Genomic DNA, 7,801 nt, shown 5'->3' with positions numbered 1-7,801 from the left:
GAGTTTAAAAACTCTACAAAACCACAATCTTGCACAAAGGCCATCACAACCTTACAAAAAATATACTTCTGCAAGGACATCTGCCTGGCAACTGCCTGTTCACCATCAGACTGGTGGTGACCCTCATAGCCAAGGATAATTATTTCAAGACAATTGTGTAATGTATTGTACAATTGTGTAGTTTTCTTTGGCATGCATGTTCCCATTGCAATACCTAGGCGCAAATAAATCTCTTTTCTTTTAGAGATCCTCTCTCTCTGTTATTTAGGTTGACATGAGCTTTACTTGATAGGTAAGAAGAGGTACAAATTAGAAATAGCAGACCTATTAGAGAAGGTGAAGCAGCAGCAAACTCATTATCACATGAATGGATGTTCTGTGTAGTCAGAATAAAAAGCTGGGACATTTTACTGGGACCCAAATGGCTTCAAATCAATGCCCCATACAACTGTAGGCATTAGATAGAAGAAAATAAAACACCAACAGTGAAACACACAATACTCCAGGAATCATGATAACCAAGTAGGTCTTTATTGATAAAACTTTTACAAAGCCGTTGTTGACACAGTGTACCTCAAGTATTGGAGGGAGATGGCCTGGGTATAACCCTTTGTCCTAACATTTATTGATGAGAATCATCTGGTTGGAAGGCCCTTGTAGAGACCACTTAGTTCAATAACTCTTAACCAGGTGACGTTACCCACCCCCCTCTCCTGGCATGGGGCATTTGGAAATGTTTGGGTGTGGTTCTGGTTTTCATGACTGAGGATGGGCAACTTTATGGCTGAGAATTAGAGATCAGATGTCAAGGGGTATTAAACATCCTTAACCCCTATGCATGAGCAGTTCCACATAAGAATGATCTCAACTGAAAAGTCAGTAGTGCCTCTGTGTTACAGTAGTGCCTCTGTGTTAGTCTGTTCTCATGCTGCTAATAAAGACGTACCTGAGACCGGGTCATTTATAAAGGAAAGAGGTTTAGTTGACTCACAGTTCCATATGGCTGGGGAGGCCTCACAGTCATACCAGAAGGTGAATGAAGAGCGAAGTCACATCGTACATGTTGGCCAGCAAGAGAGTTTGTGCGAGGGAACACCCATGTATAAAACCATCAGATCTCTTGAGGCTTATTCACTACCATGAGAAAGGTATAGGGGAAACCGCCCCATGATTCAATTATCTCCACCTGGCTCTACCCTTGACATGTGGGGATTATTACAATTCAAGGTGAGAGTTGGGTGGGGACACAGCCAAATCATATCAGCCTCCATTGGAAAACACTAACTTGGACCAATCACCCCATTATACAGATGAGAAAGCTGAGGCCTCAGGTTATAAAGATTTTTATCTAAGATCACCCATGTCAGTGACAAAGCTGGGCCCAGGACCCAAGATTCCTGACTCCCACTTCATGGTATCCTTCCTTAAGTTTCCAGTGACCACCTTTCATAAAATTAGGACTGAGTTTGACAAGTGGGAGGGCATACTTGTGTAAAGCAAAAGTATCTGAGACAGGTCTTAGTCAATTTAGAAAGTTTACTTTGCTAAGGTTAAGGATACAACCATGACACATCCTCAGGAGGTCCTGACAACATGTTCCCAAGGTGGGTGGGGTACAGCTTGGTTTTATACATTGTAGGGAGATGTGAGACATCAATCAATACATGTAAGATGTACATTGGTTGGGTCTAGAAAGGCGGGACAACTCAGGGGTGGGGGGCTTCCAGGTCATTGGTAGATTTAAATATTTTCTGATTGGCAATTGGTTAAAAAAGTTATTTATCAATAGAAAGAAATGTCTGGGTTATGATAAGGGGTTGTAGAGACCAAGTATTTATCAGGCAGATGAAGCCCCCAGGTAGCAGGCTTCAGAGAGAATGGATTGCAAATGTTTCTTATCAGAGTAAAGAGTCTGTTCTGTCAGTAATTAAAAAGGGAGGAGAGTATAATGAGGCATGCCCAGCTCCCCATTCCCATCATGCCCTTAACTAACTAGTTTTTCAGGTTAACTTTAGAATGCCCTTGGCCCTGAGGAGGGGTCTATTCAGATGGTTGGGGGGCCTTAGAATATTATTTTTGGCTTATACTGGGACAACAGGATAGCATTTTAAGTCAGGACTGCCCTGAGAGTGCCTCCCAGTTCTGTATTAGGCTGACCTGGTGCCTGCCCTCCAAAGCCTTACCTGCTGAGATCTACTAACAAGGCAGTCTTGGTGAGCGGACCAGATGGTGGAGAACCATTGTTTTATCATAGGGAGGAGGAGACGCTGAAACTCTCAGTCCTCCAGGAGAGGTGCCATGGTCATAGCACCCCAGGGTGCAGACCCTGCACCCCACAGGCAAAGCTTCTTGCTCCTCTCTTGGGGTAGAACTTTCTGTACTCCAAACAAATGGATGAGTCATAAAACAGTAGGCTCACCTGAAGCCATCAGACAACAGGCATTTGATTTTTTACATGCTTTTTTGTAAAGACACATGCAACTATCTCCAGGCATCCTGTGAGAGTGACATCGTCTTTAAAACTCTGCATGGCAATCCCTGACACACTGCTGTTATGCCCAGGGAAGACAGGGAGACCTGGAAGTCCAGCTACTTCCTTAAGATTATCCAACATTTGGATGATTATCCAAAATGCTTGATTGTGGGAGTGAACAATGTGGGCTCCAAGCAGATGCAGCAGATCCAAATGTCCCTGCAAGGGAAGGCTGGTGGACAAGAGCACCATGATGAATGAGGCCATCCAAGGACATCTGGAAAACAACCCAGCTCTGGGGAAACCATTGTCTCATTTCACTTCCAGGGGAATGTAGGTTTTGTGTTCACCAAGGAGGACCTCACTGAGATCAGGCACTTGCTACCACTTATGCTGGTGCCATTGCCCCACGTGAAGTCACTGTGCTCACCTGGAACCCTGGTCTGGGGCCCAAGAAGACCTTTCTTTCAGGTTTTTGGCATCAGGAACTAAGATGTACGGCGGCTCCATTGAAATCCTGAGTGATGTGCCACTGATTAAGACTGGAGACAAAGTGGGAGCCAGTGAAGCCACACTGGTGATCATGCAGAACATCTCCCCCTCCTCCTTTGAGCTAATTATCCAGCCGGTGTTTGACAACTGCAGCATCTACAACCCTGAAGTGCTTGACGTAGCAGAGGAAACTGCATCCTTGCTTCCTGGAGGGTGTCTGCAATGCTCCCAGTCTCTGTCTGCAGACTAGTTACCCAAGTGTTGCATCAGTTCCCTATTCTATCATCAGCGGGTACAAATGGGTGCTGCCTTTGTTTGTGGAGACTGATTTTTTTTTTTTTTTTTGAGACGGAGTCTCGCTCTGTCACCCAGGCTGGGGTGCAGTGGCCGGATCTCAGCTCACTGCAAGCTCCGCCTCCCGGGTTCACGCCATTCTCCTGCCTCAGCCTCCCGAGTAGCTGGGACTACAGGCGCCCGCCACCTCGCCCGGCTAGTTTTTTGTATTTTTTAGTAGAGACGGGGTTTCACCGTGTTAGCCAGGATGGTCTCGATCTCCTGACCTCGTGATCCGCCCGTCTCGGCCTCCCAAAGTGCTGGGATTACAGGCGTGAGCCACCGCGCCCGGCCAGTGGAGACTGATTACACCTTCCTGCTTGCAGGAAAGGTCAAGTCCATCTTTGCTGCTCCATCTGCATTTGTGGCTACTGCTTCTGCGGACGCTGCTGCTACTACTGCTGCTGCAGCCCCAGACAAAGTTGAAGTCAAGGAAGAGTCAGAGGAGGATATGGAATTTGGTCTCTTTGACTAATCACCGAAAAGCAACAAACTCAGCTAGCTTTATCTGCAAAACAAGGAAATAAAGGCTTGCTTCTCTTAAAAAGAAAAGAAAAGAAAAAAGACACATGCAAACAAAAAGAAAGAAATGACCCCCTGAGGTGAGGTAGTGTCAGTTTTTCAGCTGAAACGGAGAACAAAAGTTATTTAAAGAGCTTGCAACTTTCTGGTAACTCCTGCTTGAAATGCTTGGCCTGTTCTGAATTCCCTGTACTTTGTACCTCCCATGGTATGGATCATGTTCTGTTCTTCCTCTGTAATAATTTATGCACACTTAGCTACTCCTGGTGTTAGATCCCAAGCTCCTGCAGTGCAGAGACTCTATTTTAGTCAACTTAAGCCAACACAGTGCCTCACATAGGCACACAGTAGACTTTTCAGAAATGCTTGTTGCATAAACAAGTGCAGACCAACTAACTCAGAACTGAGTCTTTTTCTTTCTGCTGCTGATATGATGGGGCACTCACAGATATGGGGACCATCCCACTCTCCTTTCATTCCTTAAGGTTTCTCATATGGTTTGGATATTCATCCATTCTAAAATCTCATGTTGAATTGTGATCCCCAATGTTAGAAGTGAGACCTCATGGGAGGTGTTTGGGTCATGGGAGAGGGTCCTTCATGAATGGCTGGGTACAGTCCTGTTGGTAACGAGAGTGAGTTCTCACTCTATTAGTTCACTTGAGATTTGATTGCTTAAAAAAGCCTGGCACCTCCCCTCTCTCTCTTGCTCCCTCTCTTGCCATGTGATATGCTGGCTCCCCTTCCCTTCTACCATGATTGTAAGCCTCCTGAGGCCTCACCATAAGCCAGGCAGATGCTGGTGCCATGCTCATATAGCCTGCAGAACTATGAGCTGAATAAACCTCTTTTCTTAATAAATTACCCAGTCTCAGGTATTGCATTATAGCAACACAAGTGGACTTATATAGAGTCAGATGGTTGGAGTTGAATCCTGCCTGTACTGTTGACTGTTTGACCTTGAAGAAGTTACTTAATCTCTTTGGGCTTCAGGGTCCATATCTGTACAATCACCATGATAACTACTTATCTCATAAGACTGCTGAGAGGATTCAGTATGGGATAATACATGTGTCATTCCAGAGTATTTTCCAACACCAAAAACCTGTTCTCCAATTCTCTGGACACCAACTGGGTGTCCTACAGTTTGATTCAATTCTGACACTAACTCCAGGTAGTTAGCATCAGATTCCACAGATTTAAGGGTTCGGTGCCACAAGACTGCCTCAACTGCAGACATCAGTCACAAGTACAGGGTCACTGAACTTCTGAGCAACTGGCCATAAATGTGCAGTTCCCACAACCCTCCCCTCAGGTTTGATAATCTGCTAGAATGCATTTCAGATCTCAGGAAAATATTTTTGTTTGCTGGTTTATTGTAAAGGATACAACTCAGGAAAAGCCAAATGGAAAAGGTGCATAGGGCAAGGTCTGGGGAGTGCAGAGTGTTTCTGTGCCCTCTCTGGGTGCACCACTCTCCCAGCACCTCCATGTGTTTGCTAACCTGAAAGCTCTCCAAACCTTATTGTTCAAGAGTTTTTATAGAGCTCAATCTCCAGCCCTCCCGCAGAGGGTAGTAGGTGGGGCTGAAGAGTCCCACTCTCTAATCACTCGGTCTTTCTGGTGATCAGCCCCTTCCTGAGGCTACCTAGGAGTCCTAAGTCACTGCATTAGCATAAACTCAGGTGTGACTGAAAGGGGTTCCTTATGAATGACAATACATCATTATTCAGAAAATTCCAACAGTTTTAGGAGCACTGTGTTGGCAACTGGAGACAAAGACCAAATATATTTCTTGTTATACTTAGCACAGTGCCTGGCTGGTGTCATAAACCTTTAGTGAATGAATGTTATCTGTCGTCATTAACATCACCATTACCTTCCTCAGTTAAGTTTACTGTCTTGCAGTTGAGGTTTTCTAAGGTGTAGATTGAAGATATGAATCACAGTTTTTCATTAAAACAGGAAAGCACTCAGAAAAATACAAGGGTCAGGGCACAGAGACCTGACATTCAAAATCTGTTAATTTCAAACAAAATGTCTCAGCCTGAAAGGCCACACTCAGGACAAAAGACCATATGGTGACTTGGTTGGTGGCATCAGGCAGAGTGCTGCAAGAATCATTCTTAGGCCCAACTGTTTTTAATTTAAATGATCTGGAAAGGAGAGTAAGCCACACATTATGTACACCCAGAGGTGTGTTAAGCATTAAAGACAACTCAGAAATAACAAGACGTTAAAAAATACTTGTCTCCAAGATGAAAAATAAAGTGTCATTTGACAGAGAATGTTGAGAATGCCAATCCATGTTAATTAGCATGGGTTTCTGAGTCCCTGGCTTGACAGCAATAATTTTTAGGCAGGCGAAGATTTTAATTAAAATGGAAGAAGAATTACTGCAGTCTCTTGAGTGCTGACAATCAACAAGAAACTCATCAGGTTGGAAGAAGCTGGTGAGAATTTGCAGGTGGTTGGAATAAGGTCAGGTGGAACTTCTTATGGTTCTAGGCGTCCTTAGAAATTATTTAGTTTAAGACTATTATTTTACAGGAAAAGAAATGAAAGTCTTGGGAGGTGATGTGACTTGCCCACGTCCTACACAGTAAGTTAGTGACATAATTCAGTCAGCCAACCTCCACCCAGCACTCCCCTCACTTACACCATTTTAAGGAACCTTGTATAAGTTGGAGTTGGCTCCTCCTGTCTCTCAGCTTTTTTCTGTTTCCAGTCTTAAAAGAGGAGATTTTTTTCAGATGCAGATAATTTTTGATATGCTCATTATATTTCCTGAGTTTTGAATGCTTTGAACATGTTTATATAATAAATTGATCTCTCATTATGGGAAATATGTAATTCTTTTCTTTCAGAGTCTCTCTGTGCAACTTTCTTGATAGACATTTATCTATAAAAGTACATTTTTTTAATCACTGAAGGAGATTTCAGGCATCCATGTCCCATCAGATCCTGCTGGCGCCTCGAAGTCAAGGCCTCTGTTTCCTTTTTCACCCAGAAAAGACACATTGGGTTGGGGGCCTGGCATCAGACTGGCTGTGACCTTCTGTGATACACTTCACCCTTCTTGGCCTCAGTTTTCCCCTCTGCAAAGAAGGGTTTGGGAAAGTTAAAGGCCAACGTCTATCCTAATCTCACAGCTAGTGCGTCCCACACTCACTGTGTTTAAAAGCCAGCTCTACCCTTGCAAACTTACCAAACTGACTGGGGTCATATGGATTTTGCAGCAGAATGAAATGTGAAATTAATGTTTTTCCCATTAATTATGCAAGACTCAGAGGCATCTTCCCCCAAAGGCCCTTACTTGTAAAAATTTCTCCCCCTCTGTTAAATATATCAGAAACTAAACTGTAAAGAAGTTATATGGACTCACATATGAGTGAAGGAAACATTCACTCCTCCAGGAAGATAGGAGTAAGAACAACTTGAAACAGATATAATGGAAACAAATCCATTCCTTGCTATTCCTTGAAATGCAGAAAGGAAAACATAAATGGCACTCATGTATTACAGGGGAGGAAAGAGCACAGTCAGGAAGCTGTGTTGAGGAAAGTGCTCCAGGTCCTTTTGCATCCCCAGCTTTGAGCTTGGCCTTTATTTGTTGTAACATTATTAATAGCAAATATAATTTTTTTGAATTTCCTCCATAAGGTAGGTCCAAATGCTTTTCAAATGTGAAGATCTATTATTATAATCACTACCACCATTTTTATTATCATCATCAATATCACGTAGGGGCCATCTCTGCATTCCCTGAACATAAATGGGGACAACGTTGTGCTTTTCACTCTAATCTTGTGGTTGAGATTAGAGTAGTGGTCATACAAGCCACTGATGGTAATGAGATGGACTCTTGCTATGAAAATTCAAGTCCAAAAAAGAGTAGAGAAGACCTTCCTTGTCTCCCTAAGTTGCCCAGGTCTAAATATACTGACAAAGAAGATGTCTAAAATATAGCCTTAGCCACAA

The 7,801-nt window shown here is 43.5% G+C and overlaps 1 pseudogene; it reads left to right on the top strand.

The window, feature by feature from the left end:
- The first annotated feature begins 2,554 nt into the window (after positions 1–2,554).
- Positions 2,555–3,773, top strand: LOC700836 (putative ribosomal protein uL10-like; annotated as a pseudogene).
- Positions 3,774–7,801: the final 4,028 nt, after the last annotated feature.

Source organism: Macaca mulatta, chromosome 18 (genome assembly GCF_049350105.2).
Source record: "Macaca mulatta isolate MMU2019108-1 chromosome 18, T2T-MMU8v2.0, whole genome shotgun sequence".
Taxonomy (NCBI): domain Eukaryota; kingdom Metazoa; phylum Chordata; class Mammalia; order Primates; family Cercopithecidae; genus Macaca; species Macaca mulatta.
This window is presented reverse-complemented; position numbering and strand designations above follow the sequence as displayed.